Source organism: Pan troglodytes, chromosome 6 (assembly GCF_028858775.2).
Source record: "Pan troglodytes isolate AG18354 chromosome 6, NHGRI_mPanTro3-v2.0_pri, whole genome shotgun sequence".
Lineage (NCBI taxonomy): Eukaryota > Metazoa > Chordata > Mammalia > Primates > Hominidae > Pan > Pan troglodytes.
Genome location: NC_072404.2, coordinates 146239027 through 146258195, shown reverse-complemented (window position 1 = coordinate 146258195; position 19169 = coordinate 146239027). Strand labels below are relative to the sequence as shown.

Here is a 19169-nt window from a genome sequence, read left to right as displayed (position 1 = left end):
CTTGAGACATGGAAAGGGAGGAAATTTTTTAATGATGTTTTAAGATTCTATTTGACCTTATGAATTAAGAGCGGTGAGAAGTAATAGAACACGGAGAGATACGTAAGCCATTGATTGATATTGTAGGCAATGAACAAGTGAGATTCAGATTATTTTTTAAAATTTTTTTCATGGGCACTGATGGATGTTTAAAAAATTATGACATGTTCTGTTCATGACGCGTTCTGTTCATTTCCAGAGAAGAGAAAAATGTGGTTGCTTTTGAAAGGAGGTTTTTTGTTTTGTTTTGTTTTGTTTTTAAACGTCTAGCTTATTCATTACACCAGCGAATAGCAATGACCTCAGTCTAAAAAGCAAGTTAACCATCATCTCTCTCCTTGCCTGGGAAAAGAAGCCTTTATCTAAGTAGCCAAAAGATGGGCAAGGCTGACCACCCAGTCATTTCGGCTGATCAGGATTTTCCAAAAAACAAAAAGCTCTCTGTTTTCACAACTGAGTGACAACTCTTAGGAAATACTACGAGCTTACTCAGTTCGAGTAAGGCCATGGAGAAGTCTGGTGACAGTTAGTCAGTTGCCTGGATGCACATGTTACACATGGCTAACAATGCTGTCACCACTGGGAGCTTTCAGAATTGGAGAAAATAACACCGTGTCTCTTGCTTTCTGAACATGGAATTTTTAACTTTTTTTTTTTTTTTCTGGAGACAGAGTCTCGCTCTGTCGCCCAGGCTGGAGTGCAGTGGCATGATCTCAGCTCACTACAACCTCCACCTCCCGGGTTCAAACAGTTCTCCTGCCTCAGCCTCCCAAGTAGCTGGGATTACAGGTGCCCACCACCACGCCTGGCTAATTTCTGTATTTTTAGTAGAGATGGGGTTTTGCCATGTTGGCCAAGCCGGTGTTGAACCCCTGGCCTCAGGTGATCCACCCACCTCAGCCTCCCAAAGTGCTGGGATTACAGGCATGAGCCACCCCATGCCCAGCTGGAATTTTTTAACTTTAAAAAAAAAAATTTCAGTGTTTGTCCTTACCCATTATGTGCCCAGTTAGTTCTATACCAGTGAAAGTTCCCCCTAAAAGAAAAAGAAAAAAAAGACTGTCATTTTCTTGAGCAGCTTTCTTGAGCTCTGTGTGTGTATGCCTATGTCTGGGGCATACACAAGGACTCTGGCAGGCCCACTAAACTCTACCACGTAGTTGCCAGATATGCTGTAAACTGTGACCTGGAAGTTGGGATTTACTCTTTTATTTTTCTGTTTATTTTGCATGAGTACTGTATGTATAAAAAAGTAGCCACATATGGATGGTCAAAGGGTTTCCTAGAAATATGGATAGTCAGAGGGCTTCCTAGAAATATGGATGGTCAAAGGTATCCTAGTTTTTCAGGTAAACTCCACTAGAAACCAGAACCATATCCCAATTCCATAGCCTTTATTGTTTCAGATCAATAGAAGCAGAATCAAAATGCATTTGGAGCTTAGAGGTCAATTGATTTGGAAACCGCTCCGGTGCAAAGAATCTCTAGATTCACTGATTTTGGAGTATTGTTTAGGGGAAAAGGACTTTAAAGGCTGGGCGGGGAAGCTTTATTCTTTACTTTATAACCTGTGTGGGGCAGGAGAATTAACCTGCTTTTGGATAGAGGCTGCAAAAAAGCCAGTTCTGGTGACCACACTAAAAAGATTAATGAGCACTTAGCACCAAATTAAATACCCCCCTGCCCCCGCCTTTATGAAAGTGGAGTTAATAGTACAAATGTGACAGCGTTAAACATTGAAGCCATTCGAAGGAACGTGGGAAGTACTCAGGCACCGATGAGTTAAAAACACAGAGACATCCAGTAAGTGAGTTCCCACTGGGCACGGGTCTGTTTATCTTGCCTTTCTGAAGTCAGAGCCAACATTCTTAATGGTTTTGAATGATTCAGAATGTTTCTTTTTTGGCAGGGCCAGTTTCCACGCATGGGCTTCTGACTAAAACCCCTTAGGTGAGGTCCAAAGCAGAAACCAGCCTCACACTTAATGTCGTATTTCAGAATCATCTTATTTTAGAGCAAAAGGAAAACTATTAAATATAGCTTGCTTATTTCAGACATGAAGGGACGGAACCAGGGAGGCTTTGGTCAGCCAGAGGTCACAGGACTGGAGAGAGAGGCCAGCCCGAGGCAGACCTCTGGGTTCTGGGCCCAGCCCTCCCTCCTCTGCACCACACAGCTCTTGTCCAGACCTCGGAAGGAGGTTCCAGCGTGGCCTCAGCCTCCCGCTGGAAGAGGCAGCTTGCCCTTTGAGATCGTTTAGAGAACGACTTGGGTCAGAAAGGAGAACTTCATTTTTACAAAATGAAACAAATCAGTTATTTGCCATAGACAGCTTTTTCAAAATATCCTTTGCCAGTGTGTCGTGAATGTATTAGCTCTGGGACAGAAACAAGAATAATAACAATTCTATCTACTATATGCCAAAAGAAGAGACTTGATATACTTCTTTTTTTTTTTTTGGATGAGAATTAACTTATGCCACACTAGTTCTTAATAAAACAAACTGAATCCTTACCGCAGGAGAAAGAATTGAGCAATGTTCTAAGAACAGGCTGTCCTCTTTGGGGCACTGAGTGAATGTAATATTTAGAAGATGCCCTTGAAGCTCACAAGTGCCTCTTGGGATGGAGTAAAGGGGGAGAAACGGCGAGAGAACTCGGACAGAGAAGCCGTCCATGGGAGGAGAAGGCCTTGGGAAGAGCCATCGACTCACCCCCTTCCTGCTTGATTGAGGACTTTGGGGATCACAGATGCCATAGGAGAGAACCCATTTCTTCAAAGCCAGGAGGTGAACCGGCCCACCCCTGCTGTGCCCACCACACTACAGCCAGTAAGGGTTCTCCTCGGGACCTGAGCCACTGTCCCCGAGGGCCAGAAACCGGCCATGTGTGGCGTCCCCAGAAAAGGACATGAGCAGGTACTCAGCCCCGCCACACACATTTGTCTAAGGAGAGAAAGCAAGTCAGCGAAATGGGATCTGCACCGAGATCTCTGCACCCAGGGAGCTGCTGTGGAGTAAATCCTATTTTTCCAGGTGGTGTTTAAACAGCTGTCATTTATCACTTTGCTTTTTTTAATTGATTATTTCGAAACGTGTTTTCCCCCAAAGGATGTTAGTATGTCATAAATATTCAGTTAAGCAACTCCAGGATGATCTTTTAGTAGGAGGAGCTGTCTTTTGGTCCTAGTAACACTAAGTGCCATTTTTTCCCTCTTCTAAGCCCATGGAAACAACGTGGAGGAAAAATGATTATATATTTAGCTTCTAGCATGATTTTGGAGATAAATGACAGCCACCTCCCAGACCCCGTCCCCAACACCTGTATTATTTTTATTTTTATTTTATTTTTATTTTTTTGAGACAGAGTCTCGCTCCATCACCCAGGCTGGAGTGCAGCGCTGTGATCTCTTAGCTCGCCTAATTTTTGTATTTTTAGTAGAGACGGGGTTCCGCCATGTTGGCCAGGCTGCTCTCGAACTCCTGACCTCAAGTGATCCACCTGTCTCGTCTTCCCAAAGTGCTAGGATTACATGCATGAGCCACTGCGCCCCACCTTGTCTTTATTTTTAAAGTAGGCAATTTATTTTATTTTAATTTTTTTTGTGTGTATGACAGGGTCTCGCTCTGTCACTGGAGTGCAGTGGCACCATCAAGGCTCACTGCAGCCTCAACCTCCTGGGCTCAAACGATCCTCCTGCCTCAGCCTCCCAAGTAGCTGGGACTACACTCACCACCACGCCCAGCTACTTTTAAACTTTTTTGTAGAGACATGCAGTCTTGCTGTGTTGCCCAGGCTGGTCTCGAACTCATGGCCTCAAGCGATCCTCCAGCCTTGGCCTCCCAAAGTGCTGCGACTACAGGTGTGAGCCACCATGCCCAGCCCAGTTTATTTTAAAAAGAGCTACTGGCTGGGCTTGGTGGCTCACGCCTGTAATCCTAACACTCTGGGAGGCCCAGGCGAGTGGATCACCTGAGATCAGGAGTTGAAGACCAGCCTGGCCAACATAGTGAAATCCCATCTCTACTCAAAATACAAAAATTAGCTGGGTGTAGTGGGGCATACCCATAGTCTAGCTACTTGGGAGGCTGAGGCAGGAGAATCACTTGAACCTGGGAGGCGGAGGTTGCAGTGAGCCTAGATTGCAATTGCACCACTGCCTCCGGCCTGGGCAACAGAGCAAGACTCTGTCTCAAAAAAAAAAAAAAAAAAAAAGCTACTGAAGAGAGGAGTTTCGCTGTGTTAAGACCACTGTGCGTCCATAATGGCCTTCCCTCAGATCTCTCTTCCAGGGAGCTAGGGCTGTCTACACATGCTCCGTAGAAACAAATGCACATTTTCTACACGGGAGTGAATTGGAGAGTCGTGGTGGTGATAGTTTAACTGAAATCTACCTTGGATTTTTTTTCTTCTCTGCTTTATATTTGTTTAAAAAAGCATGATCCAGCAAATGCATCAAATTAAAGCTGTGGGTACAGTTCTCCTAACAGAAAATCACACAGTAAGCTGGGACAATGGAACAGAAAGCAGTGGGTATTGTTTTCTTCTTAAGATTTTTATATTCACATTGGATGAGAATGTCTCCTAACCCTCCCCTTGCTGTTGTTCTTGGAATGGGTACCTTATTCATGGCCTCCTTACATAGAGGGAGCAGATTCAGGACGGAGGCTTTGCACGCTCCTGGGTCCCTCCTAAGCGAGCACTCCCCTCCACTGCTCCTCCTGTTCGGCATGCTAGATTTTCTGTGCACTTGCAGTCATATGGAAACTGGCTTCCTTCTTAGCTGTGCGTGTGAAAGTCACCTCAGTGTTTCACCTGCAGTGTGAGTGTAATTTGGGGTCCCATGACATGATCATCTTCCTTTTGATTTCTAAAGCTAGGGTCAGGGAAGGGGACTCGTTTTGAGCCAAAGGGCATTTTAAGGGCATCATTTCATATGTTCACTGTCTGCAGCCAACACTGCACTCTAGACAAATGGGTACCTTTATGTCCCATTTATTAAGACATCCTGCAAAAGGGGCTCCTGGCCCCTGTGGGAAGCTTGAAAGGAACAGACCATATCCTGTTTCTTTTTGCTCATACCTCTGTGGTGAAATCTTATTCTGACCCCATAGTCTGGTGCCATACCTGGGGGTCCCTGTATCTCCTAGAATTCCCCCTATGCTAGTGTTTAGGCCGTGTAATGACAGTTATCTGTCCACAGGGCTGTATCCCCCGCCAGCTTGTAAACTCCATAAAGACCGGCCCCGCGTCTCACTCACTCCTGTCCACAGCAGTGCCTCCCACATGTTAGGTCTTAACAAACATCTGTTTCTTCTACTCTTCATAAAATTCACGCTTCTTCTCACCCCCCGTCATCCCTGATCCCAGCTAACTTTGACCCTGTGTGCGGGGGCGGGGGATCTACATGTGGGCTCCACCCCCGCACGCCTGCTGCCCTGTCATCTCTGATCCCTGGTGGTGGGATGTCTACCGTGGCTCTGCCCAATCCCCCACTGTCTTCACCCCTGCCACATCTGGCATGATTTTACTGTCCCCTTCCTAGAGTTCTCCCTTTCTCCCCTGCCCAGGCTGCACCCCTGGAGAGCCCAGCTCAGGCCCCGGCCCCTGTGAAGCCTCTCCTGAATCATCCATCAGCCTGCCCTGAGCTCATCCAGTCTCCAATGACAATTGTGCTCTCCACCAGCAGGACACACCGGAGCACTTTCTCTGTCCCTGAGAATTGGACTCCATTCCACAGTTAGGTCCTGGGTCACATACAGACATTTCACATCCCCTCCTCAGTATTCCCCAGCAGTGTGCAGCACAGTGTGGGCTTCTAGGAGGCAGTCGGTGGATATTTACCCATGATTTTAAGAGGTCTGTCTTGACCAGGAATGTTGAGAAGTGACCTGTGTCTCTGCAGCATTGCTGCTAGTTAGTCCCTCGCGGAAGAAGTGGCATGTCCCTCCTGTGTCTGGCTCACGGGGACCGGCGCCTCCTGTGTTTGCCCCTGCCATGCTCTGTGGTTTCCTTTGACACCCTCTGTCATTGTCTATTTTTATGTTTTAAACTTCAGTGGGATTTACCTCTCCAGTTTGCTCCCTTATCCTCCTGGTAAATTGTAAACGTGGTGAATCAATGATGAGTAATCAGTAGGCAGAAATGGTTGGAATTTCCTGGTCCCAGTTTCAGATCATATCTCTTTCCCCAGACTCCTAACTTCCTGTTGGGACATCCCTTGGTCTGGCCTTTCCCTCCAGAGAAGCCCCCAGACCCACCCGCAGCCTTGATTTACTGATGCCTAATCTTATTTTAGTCTTTCACACCAGTTTTAACAATTCGACTGTATAGATCTTCTGGAAATTTTACCCAAAAATGTTAGATGTGCCATCCCCTCACAGGGGAAAGTGGTGGGGTGGTGGGGGTTAACGTGTTGAAAATCTATGTATCTTGTATTTTATTTGAGTCAGCTGTGTTTTCACAACAACTCTGAGAGTTAACATTACCATTTCTACTTTATAAATTAAAAAAACAAAACAAAAAACTAAAGCCCCAAAAGGATTGAATAGCTTGCCAAGGCTGTGTAACAAGTGAAATTTGAATCCGGGTCTGTATGACCCCAAAGCTTAAGCTGCCCGTCTTTCTATTCCCAGTTCAAACGTGCCTTGAAATGGGAGCTCACTTGATAGTACTTGGCTTTTAAAAGGCTACGTACATATAAGTACCTTCACTCAAATATGCTGGGGCTCAGTAGGAGAAGCAAAGAGAAGGAAAAGGTATTGATGGATCGATTTGATTCTAAGCAGAGATTGACAGAGATAAGCTTCTAAGACCTTTCAGGCCCCAGAGTGTGACTGTTGAGCACCTAAGAAGACCTCACTTGACCCGTGACTTCCCGCCAGAGCCTCGGGAATCCCATTAGTGCAGCGTGCTCGCCGGCTGGGCTGGAACTTGCTGCTCTTCTCTGCAGTGGCAGGCTGGCTTCTGCCCCTAGACTGGAACTGCCAAGGGCTGCTATAGAAGGGACAGACTTCCAGTGCTCACTGAGGAGCCAGGGGTATCCTGGGAAGCTGAAAATGCATTTGTCAAGCTCAAGTCTTCACAACTGAGAAACCCCGTCACTAACCCGTACAGTTTTCTTGACCAAAACTTTCAGTGCTCTGTTTTTCCCATCTGTAAATAATGTTCATACATCTAAATCCTAGGAGGTTGCAGGGACAGTGGCTTAGAAAGTCACCACATTCTCTAAAAGAGTGACAGAGAGGATGAAAGAAGCATGCTCTATAATTAGGTTTTATTACATGCTTTTTAAGGTTAATTGAAGGACTTCCCAGCAGCTTCCCTAGCCACTTTTTCAAATACTGAAAGCTTCCAGAAAGCAGCAGACAGGTGTTCCTCACAATCTGACACAGACCTCAGTTACTGTTGAAAAGTGAAAGAGGGCTGGGCGCGGTGGCTCACACCTATAATCCCAACACTTTGGGAGGCCGAGGTGGGCGGATCACCTGAGGTCAGGAGGTCAAGACCAGCGTGGCCAACATGGCAAAACCCCATCTCTACTAAAAATACAAAAATTAGCTGCGTGTAGTGGCACACGCCTAAAACTCCAGCTACTTGGGAGGCTGAGGCATGAGAAAAAATCGCTCGAACCCAGGAGGCGGAGGTTACAATGAGTCAAGATCATGCCACTGCACTCCAGCCTGGGTGACAGAGTGAGACTATCTCACAAAAGAAAAAAAAAGAAAAAAATGAAAGAGCTCCTGTCTGACGTTGGTTTCTATCCTCATTTTTATAATCAGACAATTTTGGAAACATGCTATTATGATAGTGTTTAAATATTCCAGAATCCTGTGTGTTCGGCAGCTTCACGTTGGTTTGATTGTTGTTTTACCCCAGTGCCTCTTCCTTCCCATCTGTACTTCTCAGCTTGATTTTTTAGATGTATTTTCTGTTGTAGGACAGTATCAAATGGCTTTTTCTGACCATTTATTTTACTGGCCGAGCTCCTCTTGGATTTTAATCTCAACTCTCAAGAATCTTCCCAACAGAATCTGTTCCTGTTCTGATATCATCTTGAGAGCTTCCCAGTCACTGAAGAGCATGTTCAGTAGCACCTGGCTTAAAGAATCCACCTGCGAATCACAAATCATTGTCTTCACCATTCCGCTCCATCCCACACATCTGGGCCACATCACCCCCACTGGCCAGTAAGCACAGGGAATGCTCTGTGGCCTCAGCTGTGTTCTGGTTCCTCGGTGGAGCTGTAATCATTAACTTAGAAATTGCAATTGGTGGTAACTTAACAGAGCTTTCTTCATCAGACTGCTGAGTCATGCAGCCTCTTGCTGGGTAAAATGTGTCTTGAGATGTAATCCCCTATAAGGACACCCCCTTGGAGCCACTGTGAAGGCACTCCCAGCTTCCCTAGCAGGTCGCATCAGGGGGACGACTGAAGGATTTACTTGAACAATCAGTTTTCAGAAATGAAGACCCTACGACCTTGGCTTCCTCTCTTGTGATGCAGCTGAAAGATTCATTTCGTCTGTAAAGTTAGACCAGGTAGGAGAGAATGTGAGGTGGTTTCCATTCTTCTCAGTTGCCCTCCACCTGATTCTGAAGCCGTCACAGACCGTCCTTGCAGACCGGCGCTCCCCTCCACAAATCTTCTGCAGCCTGTACTGCTACAGCACGAGGCTGCAGAATCAGTTGTGAAAATAGAAGCCTTCTACCGTCTCCTGTGCGGGATCCTTGCCTGCCTTTCTTCTGTGATGGGATCTATAGGCTTAGACTGTGTTTAATTTCCTAAGACACCTTGCTGAGCAAACCTTGCTGCTCTGCCTCATGTCAGCGGTTTCCTTAGCAACGGCCACACCTCGCGTTTTCTCCCGCACAGAGCACCAGCATGAGGGGGCATGTGTTGCTCACTGTACAGGAACTTTCCCAACCTGTGTGTCTTAAGCAGGAAAGAGAAGGTGCTTTCTATTTCTTGTTTTTAAAAATGCATCTGTTGGTGACACTGGTGGAGAAACATGCTTACGAGAAAACAACTGACTTTTTCTTCTGCTGTTACTCCAGGAGATTTCCTAGGAGCTCATACTGTCATTTAAATTCCAGGTGCAGGTCTTCTGAACAAATGCCTCCTGAGGATTTCTGTGCCTGGAAAATATCTGTTAACAGACTGCTTTTACACCTACGTAAGTAGAGGTTTCTGCTTATAAGTCAACCTCAAGGGAGTTTTATTTTGTCCCTGGATGATTCCTCAGTACATTTTTCTTTTTCTTTTTTGAGGTAGGGTTTTGCTCTGTTGCCCAGGCTGGAGTACAGTGGTGTGATCACAACTCACTGCGGCCTCAACCTCCCAAGCTCAAGCGATCCTCCCACCTCAGCCTCCCAAGTAGCTGGGACCACAGGCGTGCACCACCCACGCCTGGCTAGTTTTTTAAAATTTCTTTTGTAGAGGCAGAGTCTCCCTGTGTTGCCCTGGTTTCAAACACTTGGGCCAAGTGATTCTCTGCCTCAGCCTCTCAAAGTGCTGGGATTACAGGTGTGAGCCACCGTGCCTGACAAGCCTGATATATTTTTTTAAATGATCATTAGTATTTGATCTCTACTCTTTTTCTCTCAACCACCCAACTCCCGGTTTACGGTCAGGAAGAATCTATAACATGAACTCCTGCTTAAAAACAAGGGTATAGATCCCATATTCAGGTCTTAGAATGGGAAGAGGAGAAGGCAGTCAAAAATATTAAATATATGAATTTCAGTAAATTCAGTTGGGGATGCCATTTCAGCTTTGCAGTCAGTTACTCCAGAATGTGTCAATGTATGGCAAAGCATGTGACAGCAGGATCTCTGCACCCTCTCCATTTACCAGCTGTGGTGGATCTCTTAGCCACATCTCTGTTTATAATGTGCTTATTGAAAACTAATGTATTACTTTTATTATCATAGCTACCATTTACTGAATATTTACATTGTGCTAACACTGGTTCAGATGGCTTCATCATATTTACCTGATTTAATCCTCACAACAACCTTATGTGCTAGGTCCAGTTATTACCATCTTTTTTTTTTGAGACGGAGTCTCACTCTGTCGCCAGGCTGGAGTGCAGTGGCACGATTTCGTCTCACTGCTGCAACCTCCGCCTCCCAGGTTCAAGTGATTCTCCTGCCTCAGCCTCCCAGGTAGCTGGGACTACAGGCACATGCCACCACGCCCAGCTAATTTTTGTATTTTTATAGAGATGAGACTTCACCATGTTGGCCAGGATGATCTCAATCTCTTGACCTCGTGATCCGCCCATCACAGCCTCCAAAAGTGCTGGGATTACAGGCGTGAGCCACCGCGCCCGGCCTATTACCCTCATTTTACAGATGAGGAGACTGAGGCACAGAGAGTTAAAGTGATTTGTGCAGGGTTGTGTGAGGAGCTGGTGGCAGAGCTTGGCACTCTGGCTCTGGAGTCTGCATTTGGCCATCTCACCATACAGTGTCACAAAAACAGGAAACTCGAGAAGATAAACTGCCGGGCTGTATTTTGGAGTCAGTATTTTAACACTGTCACCATCTCAAGCATGATCTGTGGGACTCATCACTGTGCTCTTTGACTTGAACTTCTTCAAGGTTAGGGGGAAAACGAGGCTTTAGAGAAGACGGGACTGGCTTAATGTCACACTGCATGTCAGAAGTGTGGTGGAGGGCCCAGGTCTTCTGACCACTCAGTGCAAAAGCCAAACTGTGCTCATTTCCGATTTTTCTCCCTTTCTCTTGGTGAGCTATTTGGTGCTACTTCTACTCCTCAGGACCAAAGCTGGCTTTCATGGTTTACTCATGTACTTACTGATGAAACCCTGAGACTTGGGGCCAGTGACTGTTCAGAGGTCCATGTGAAGATGCGCTGAATGGTAATAAAGGACAGAGCAGTAAAGAGTGCTGGCTGAATGCCTGGGCTGGCAATCAGGCATGTTGGAGTTTGAGTCCTGGTCTGCCACTCCAGCTCTGTGACCAAGAGGAAGTGAAGTCATGTACCCTTTCTAAGTCTCTAGCCCCTCTTCTGAAAGACGAAGATGCCACCACCAACCATGTTAGTGGTTGTGAATGCCAAGAAAGTCCATGTGAAGCACATAGCATAGTGTCTGCCATGCAGTAAGTGTTCCAAAAATGGAAGCTATGACTATTTCACAGAGTACACTTCCCATCACTTTTCAGTTCATTTTGGCCTTCTCCCTCAAAAGCACTCCAGTGTTCTGATCCAGCTGATAAAACACCAAACATTCACATAGTGCTTTAAAAGTGACCCACTGTTTTTACAGACTGCATTACATATGACCCTAACAACCACTGCAATATAGAAATTCGCATCTCCATTCTCCAGATCAGGATACCGAAGCTCAGAAAAATTAAATGATTTGCCCAGGATCACATAGCTAGTAAGCAGCCCAGCCAGATCCTGTGTTAACTTGTTCATCCGCTTCCTATAAGAAAACATCCATTCAAGGCACATGGGGCAACAAAGAAGGACTTAGAGCTGTGTGGCCCCTCGTCAGGGCAGTACCAGTTGCACCCATAGTCCGGCCTGAATACTCAGCTTAGGACTATTGTGTCCAATGTCCCAAACATTTTGAAGCTACATCTTAAAGAAGTGTCCTGCTCAGATGCAGTTCTCCTTGTGAAATCTGCAGGCCCCAAGGGAAGTGACTTTAATCCAGTTTGCTCATGCAAGAACAGACTGGCATTTCACATCCAGGAAAACAATGGATTTGTACTGTTCAGCTTTTGCCATGCAAGGAGTTCCTGGTGTGGTTTATTAATTTACATCTCAGGCTCCAGCTTCACTATCAATCAGATTTGGAAGAAAAAAGTTACAAAGAAAGGCAGCTTGCTGAGAAACAGCGGAAGCATGACGGTACAGACTGGGTTTTGAAATGGAGACACATTCTCATGGCTTGTGGGCTGAGAGACACTGAGAAAGGATTTTGTTCTTGAAAGATGATTGTTTTAATGCTGGAGATGGAGAGTTTTGACAATTTTAAGTGCATGTTCTGTGTGTAAGAAAGAGTCATTACGTTTTTTTTTTCTTTCAGATGTTGCCATGCCTTAAAATTGCTGATGATTAAAATAGAACATCCTGAGTTACAGAAATTCAGCCCTAGTGTATCCTGGCCTAAAAATACAGAACAATCAAGTTGATTGTTGGAAATGAGAGGCTAGGGAGGGTTGGAAACATGCTAATGTTTACTGAGTGAAATCTTTCCTTCTCAGTAGAGTTGCCCTTGCAGCTGAAAGTCACTGAAAGACTCAACAAAATAAGCGGATCCCACTTGTCTCACTCTGTTCTCCTATGCATGCCCTGGAAAGAGAATGAATGAGCCCTTTTTAATTTATCAACTGGTTTTCTTCCATCTCTTTACTAGTGAGCCATGGGGGGTTTTTTGCCGTTAACTGGGTAGCCAGTCTCTTCATGGAGACTTATTTTCAGGAAACCAGCCTCTTGCTTTATGTGAAAACAAGGACCCAACTCAAGATGTCTATCACAGTGTGTTCTGTTGCGTAACAGTTGCATCTGTAGTCCAGCCTCAATACTCAGGTTGGGACTGTTTTGTCCTGATGTCTCGAACATTTCAAAGCTACGTTCTTAAAGAAATGTCCTGCTCAGATAGAGCTCTCCTTGTGAAATCCTCAAACCCCAGGGGAAGTGACCTTAAGCCAGTTTGCTGGCTTTTCATGTCACAGAAAACAATCGACTGCCACTACTCAGCTGTTGCCACACAGGAGTACCTGGTGTGGTCACTACTTGCCAACTCAGTACCCCACTTTCTCCCCAAGGACATAAAAGCAATGTGGGAAGATATACCAAATGACCTTGTCACACTGGGCTAATATGAAGAGCCCACAAATGCAAAATAATGTATCATACCTTTATTCCTCTGATTTTTTTTTTTTTTTTTTTTTTTTTTTGGAGACAGTCTCACTCTTTCGCCCAGGCTGGAATCCAGTGGCGTGATCTTGGCTCACCGCAACCTCTGCCACCCGGGTTCAGGCAATTCTCCTGCCTCAGCCTCCCGCCCAGCTAATTTTTGTATTATTAGTTAGTAGAGAGAGGGTTTCACCTTCTTGGCCAGGCTAGTCTTGAACTCCTGACCTCGTGATCCACCTGCCTCGGCCTCCCACAGTGCTGGGATTACAGGCGTGAGCCACTGTGCCCGGCCTTTTTTTTTTTTTTTTTTTTTTTGAGATGGAGTCTGGCTGTATTGCCCAGGCTGGAGTGCAGTGGCATGATCTTGGCTCACTGCAACCTCTGCCTCCCAGGTTCAAGTGATTTTCCTGCCTCAGCCTCCTGAGTAGCTGGGATTGCAGGCATGCAATACCTGAGTAGCTGGGATTGCAGGCATCCCATACCCGGCTAATTTTTTTGAAACAGAGGCTTGCTCTGTCACCCAGGCTGGAGTGCAATGGCACGATCTCAGCTCAGTGCAACCAACCTCCGCCTACTGGGCTCAAGCAACTCTCCTGCCTCGGCCTCAGCCTCACTACAGACATGTGCCACCACGCCTGGCTAGTTTTTTTTTTTTTGTATTTTTTTAGTAGATATGGGGTTTCACCATGTTGGCCAGGTTGGTCTCAAACTTCTGACCTCAAGTGATCTGCCTGCCTCAGCCTCCCAAAATGCTGGGATTACAGGTATGAGCCACCACGCTTAGCCTTCTGCTGAATTTTTGAGAAGCATACATAAAGACAATGTAAAAAACTTAGCATATTTGTTTGGCCCTGCTAAGGGCATGGTTGAATATATAGTGTGTGTGACGTATTTGGTGTATGAGATATATATGATCTTATAAGACATAAGTAAAAGAAAGAAATTCATTCTTCAGGAAAAATTTTCCCCATAACTGAAGTGTTAATCATTTGAAAAAACTTCTAGGCAGTAGGCAAACACTGTGACTAGTTATTTATCAAAAATAAGCAGACTTTAGAGTTTTGTAACTGATGAGAATAATCTGGCTGCTTCTTTTGTACTTCAGTCACTGATACTGCGAATTAGAGTAGCATATACAGAAGGATGCAGGGGGTCCCTAAAGGAATCACAGAATTAGTGAAACCATTATTTGAGAGTTGCAGTGATTCTTCTGTCCTGGCACTTTTCCCAGTTTTGGTGCTTAAATTTACTATCCACTTGAAATGTGTCACTGCCTGTCACTTCACAAAGTATGTGCCTTTCACTGCAGTCAACAAGCTGTTTACATCTTTGATGAAATGATTGCCACGCATCTCCATAGCCCTGGTGTTCTATTCCCTTATTCACAGAGATTTTTTTTAAAAACCAGCCTAGCAGCAATAGGTATGTGCTGTGGATGCTTCTCCATGATGATGAAGGATGAGTTTGTGCTGGGATCTCCTTATGAAAAGATAACTGGCCAAGCCCATGAGGAACAAGAATGTTATGCTAATCAGACCCAAGGTAAACAGCCTGCAGTGCACCTCCTGACTGATTAGCACTGAACCCACTTGGAATCATCAACCACAGGCACGTGGTAATTGGATGTTCTTCTAATACACACAGTGAGATTGTAAAATGAGGATGATATATGAGGAAAGTCAGACGGAGAAACTAAAGTTCAGTTCTTAAATACAAGCCAAGGGAACAGACTAAGTGAATGGTACAGCCAGGATTGGAGCCTGGTTTTCACAAGGTGGTATGTCATGATAAAACAAGCCAAAGAAAAGGTTGGGTAGTGTTTTGAGGCTAAAAGAGACCAAAGAGTCTTAGTGAATCAACCTTGATGCGATCTGGGTTTGAAAAACCTATAAAAAACCTTTTGTTTGGAGAAAGTGGGAGAAGTTGGATGTAGGCTGGATATTTGTGGGTACTAAGGAATTGTTTGTTTTCTTAGGTATGGTAAGATTTTGTGGTTATGTAGAAGAGTGTCTTCATTTTACAGAATGACCTCAAAGTAGTTAGGAGTGGTGTATGTATGGGTGGTTATCAATTTACTTTCAAACAATACAGCAAAAAATATGTATCTATATTACATATAGATGATTAAAGCAAAACATGATAAAAAGGAATAGTTATTGAATTTAGATAGTATGGATTTAGGAATTCATTGTATTGTCATTCCAATTTAATGTATAAAATTTTTTATAACAGTTTATAAAAACAGTGCACACCCCTTTAATTAGGTGGCCTGGGTACATGAAGTATCTTTTTGGATGCCTAGAACACAAAAAGGGACGACAACAGGCCACCTAATAAGATGATATCAAGAACTATACCATGACGGGGAAAAAGAACTGCTGCAAAAAATAATTTGCCAAGGAGAACTCAGAGTACAAAGCCTTACCTTTGGAGTAGAGGGAAGGAGAATCTTAAGTAAAGCTCACAAAAACCCCTAACTCATAGATGCAGTCTAAGGAATTCATTCCGGAAGTGACATTAGCATCTCATTAGTGCCATTATGTGACTTAGCCTCTGAGCTAGTCTATTTTCTTCCCTAGACCCCAAAATCTCAGTAATCCTTTGGATCAAAGTTATCTCCAAGTGAAAATAATAGGTTTAGGAAAGCGTTTTTCTTCAACTTCTATGGAGCACTTGCTTGTTTTGTCCTATTTGCATGTCCGACGGACGGTTCTCCAGCACCACTGCTAGTCGTCCTTCGCCTGCCTGGGTACTTGATCACAGGATGCCTCTGACTTCTCCTGCCTTTACCCAAGCAAAGGATTTTCCTTGTCTTCCCACCCAAGAGTGACGGGGCTGACATGTGCCCTTGCCTCTAAATGACGAAGCTGAACCTTTGTCTGGGCAACTTAAGAATAAGGGAGTCCCAGGCATGCTCTCCCATCAATAACAAATTCGGTGACATCAGTTTATGAATATATGAAATTTGCCAAAGCTCTGTTTAGACCACTGAGTAACTCACAGCTAGGTTTCAACTTTTCCTTTCTAGGTTGTCTTGGGTTTATTGTAAGAGAGCATTATGAAGAAAAAAATAGATCATAAAGCTTCTTCAGGAAGCTGGTTTCATATGGTGGTTTAGATTTAAATAGTGATTGTCTAGCACCATTTGAAATCAGTGTTCTTGGGGGAGACCAGCTGCGCTGCACTGCCAACAGCAAAAGAAGTGAATGGGACAGCTCTGAAGTATTTGAAAGCAACAGCAGGACGGCTGTGAGAACCTGCCTCACATGTAGCTGACCCCTTCCTCACCCCTGCCAACAGTGGTGGCATATATCACGAATGGCAGTCAGGTCTCTGCACTGGCGGATCCAACTGTGATCGAAAGTTTTCCAAAAATAAGTTGTGTCTGTATTGAACATGAACAGACTTTCTTCTTGTCATTATTCTCTAACAATACTGCATAACAATTATTTGCATATCATTTGCATTGCATTAAGTATTCTAAGTAATCTAGAGACGATTTAAAGTATACAGGAGGATGTGTGTAGGTTGTATGCAAATACTACACCATTTTCTATCAGAGACTTGAGCATCTGTGGATTTTGGTATCCAAGGGGCTTTCTGGAACCAATCCCTCAAGGATACCAAGGGATGAATGTAATTGTACAGGATATCGCATTGTTGGAATTTTATACTTCTTTGTGGAATAAACCTATAGCACTTAATAGATAGTACAGACTCATTCCATTGTGCCTGGGTTAAAGAGCCCAATGTATGCCGGATTTAGTAAGATTTGGGCCCTCCCAACCCTCACGACCTTCTGTGACCCCTTAGAGGATGACTGATTTCTTTTGGTGTTCAGAGTCAATATAATTTTCTAGCACCATCTGAAATCGGTTATAATGATTGGGGAAGAGCACCATGATGCTGACTGCTGAGAGGAAATGTATTGGTGACCGTTGGGGCCATAGACAAGAACTAAGAAAACAAATGCAAAGCAATAATGCAAAGGTGATTTTTCTTCTTCCAGTTTCTAAGTTGAATTTCACTGACCTGAATTGCATGTGGTATAATACTAACAAATGGTTCACTATTAGCATATCATGAATGGTTATACTTTACTTTATAGAAATTCCATAGACTTGGTGGGGGTTTTGTTTTGGTGATGGATACCTAGAAACACTCCTGGGGAAAATCGATGACTGGCTTAGATGATGGGAAAGGAGCAGCGAGGGAGTCAATTCTGTTGTTGATGAGAAGCTGCACCAGCTATCTCTGAACTCTCCTCTCTTAGCTGGCTGAGGAGTTCCCTCCATGGTTAAACAGGTCATTTTCTTACATAAGGAAAAATGGTCCAGAGAAACTGGGTTTCTATGGCTGAGACAGAACTGTGCTAATATGTGTCAGTTCAGTTTAGAAGGCAAAGCAACAAAAGCAGGTGCTACTTGAACTAGGATCCTAGAGTATACCTTTGATGTGGTTTGGATGTTTGTCCCCTCCAATCTCATGTTGAAGTGTGATCCCCAGTATTGGGGGTGGGGCCTGGTGGGGGTGGTTGAGTGATGGGGCGGATCCCTTGTGAATGGCTTGGTGATGTCCTCACTTAGCGAGTTCCTGCTCAGTTAGAGGGAGCCGGTTGTTTAAAAAAGCTGGCACCTCCTTCCTCTCTCTTGCTCTTTCTTTCTTGCTCCCTCTCTCGCCATGTGACATGTCTGCTCCCTCTCCGCCTTCCACCATGTATAAAACATCCTGAGGCCTCATCAGGAGCCAAGCAGGTACCAGTGCCATGCTTGTACGGCTGCAAAACTGTAAGCCAAATAAACCTCTTTACTATATAAATTACCCTGTCTCGGGTATGTCTTTATAGCAGCGCAAAACGGACTAACACAACCTCACTAGAAGTGAAGTCATTAGACCAAAAACAATACTGAGTTTTTAGGTCCACTAAGAGGCAAAAATAAAAGGCTCTTTATAGCATCATGATTTATAATCCTTTGGGTATAAGCACATGTATGCTAGAACTTAAAGTATAATAATAAAATATAAAAATAATAAAATAAAATAAAAGGCTCAAGAATGAGCCATCTCAGCCGCTCCTCCTCCAGGGGCCCCTGTGTGCAGCTCCCAACACAGGTACTGCACAGACCGGCCACCTGCTGTCCCCATGTGGCGTCCTGGAGAACTGCAGGGGCACCTGGTGGAATTTGGGCCTTGTCCTGTTTTCTTTCTGGCCTGGAAAAGCCACTGGCCTCACAATCAAGAGTTAATATTCTATCTACCCTGCTTAAGCTTTCCCGCCCTCTCACACTGCCTCCCTCCTTTTCCCTCCTGCCTGTCACTTGTCTGGAAAAGGCCTTTTCTCCTCGGGGCTAACACATGCAATTTGTAGCCAAAACATTCTGTCTACCACACAAATCCAACGAGAATCAGGATCATTCCACCACATCTTTTTCTATCCCATGGTTATTATTTTCCCAAAACTCTTGTCTTTTGCTTTCTTACCTATTCGCTGTTTTCCCTAAGTAATCTTATTTACTCCCCTGGTTCCAAATACATCCCTATGTGTTGATTTCCCTCAAACCAGAGGTCTGGCCTGGGATATTTTTTGAGACATCTTGCTTTTTATATTTTTAGTAGCTCCTAAGTATAATAGTTCAGCCTGCTCTTCTAAACTTGTCTCAATTTAATCCATTTATGCTTGAGGTTGCAATTTTTTGAATTTTTGCCATCAGACCTTGGTGATGACCTTGAGCAGTAGGAGACAACTCCCACATGCTTAGCATTCCAATAATGGAACACTAGGCATATACCAAAGCCATCCACATTGCCTTCTCCCCAAAGCCAGCTCTCCCTGCTCTGCCCCATGGTGAAAGCTGCGAACACCAGAGGTCTGTGACCTCTTCCCTCTCCCTTACCCACATCCATACTCAGCACAACTTGTTACTGTTCTCTCTCAATTCTCTCTTTAGAATCCATCCCTTTCTCTGCTCTTCCTAGACAGCTTTCTGGGCCCACCCCTCGCCATTAGTCTAGCTTTGTTATAGCCACCAGTTAATCTTTGTAAAATACATACGTCAGCTGGGCATGGTGGCTGATGCCTGTAATCCCAGCTACTCAGGAGGCTGGGGCAGGAGGTTGCTTGAGCCCAAGAGGTTGAGGCTGCAATGAGCCATGATTGCATCACTGCACTCCAGCCTGGACGACAGACCAAGATCCCATTTCTTTAAAAAATAAAAATAAAAATTGTTTAACCA

General features: G+C 44.7%; 2 long non-coding RNA genes and 2 other non-coding genes across 11 annotated transcripts in view; 3 read left to right on the top strand and 1 right to left on the bottom strand.

Annotated features, from left to right (window-relative positions):
• LOC134810475 (uncharacterized) overlaps positions 1–19169 on the bottom strand; it is a 123518-nt gene that overhangs the window by 12642 nt on the left and 91707 nt on the right. Inside the window, exon 4 of the long non-coding RNA XR_010158680.1 lies at positions 1034–1075. This is a non-coding gene — a long non-coding RNA (uncharacterized LOC134810475). The remainder of the gene's footprint in view (positions 1–1033; positions 1076–19169) is intronic.
• Positions 1–19169, top strand: part of LOC735584 (uncharacterized) — a 236762-nt gene that overhangs the window by 215124 nt on the left and 2469 nt on the right. For 3 of the 8 annotated variants that reach the window (XR_010158677.1, XR_010158673.1, XR_010158665.1), the window contains one exon: positions 2560–9128. This is a non-coding gene — a long non-coding RNA (uncharacterized LOC735584). The other 5 variants (XR_010158663.1, XR_010158662.1, XR_010158655.1 and 2 more) reach the window with 5 other exon arrangements.
• MIR29B-1 (microRNA mir-29b-1) lies at positions 16023–16103 on the top strand. Its single transcript, NR_032017.1, has one exon. It is a non-coding gene; the product is annotated as a microRNA mir-29b-1 (primary transcript).
• On the top strand, positions 16753–16816 carry MIR29A (microRNA mir-29a). Its single transcript, NR_039599.1, has one exon. It is a non-coding gene; the product is annotated as a microRNA mir-29a (primary transcript).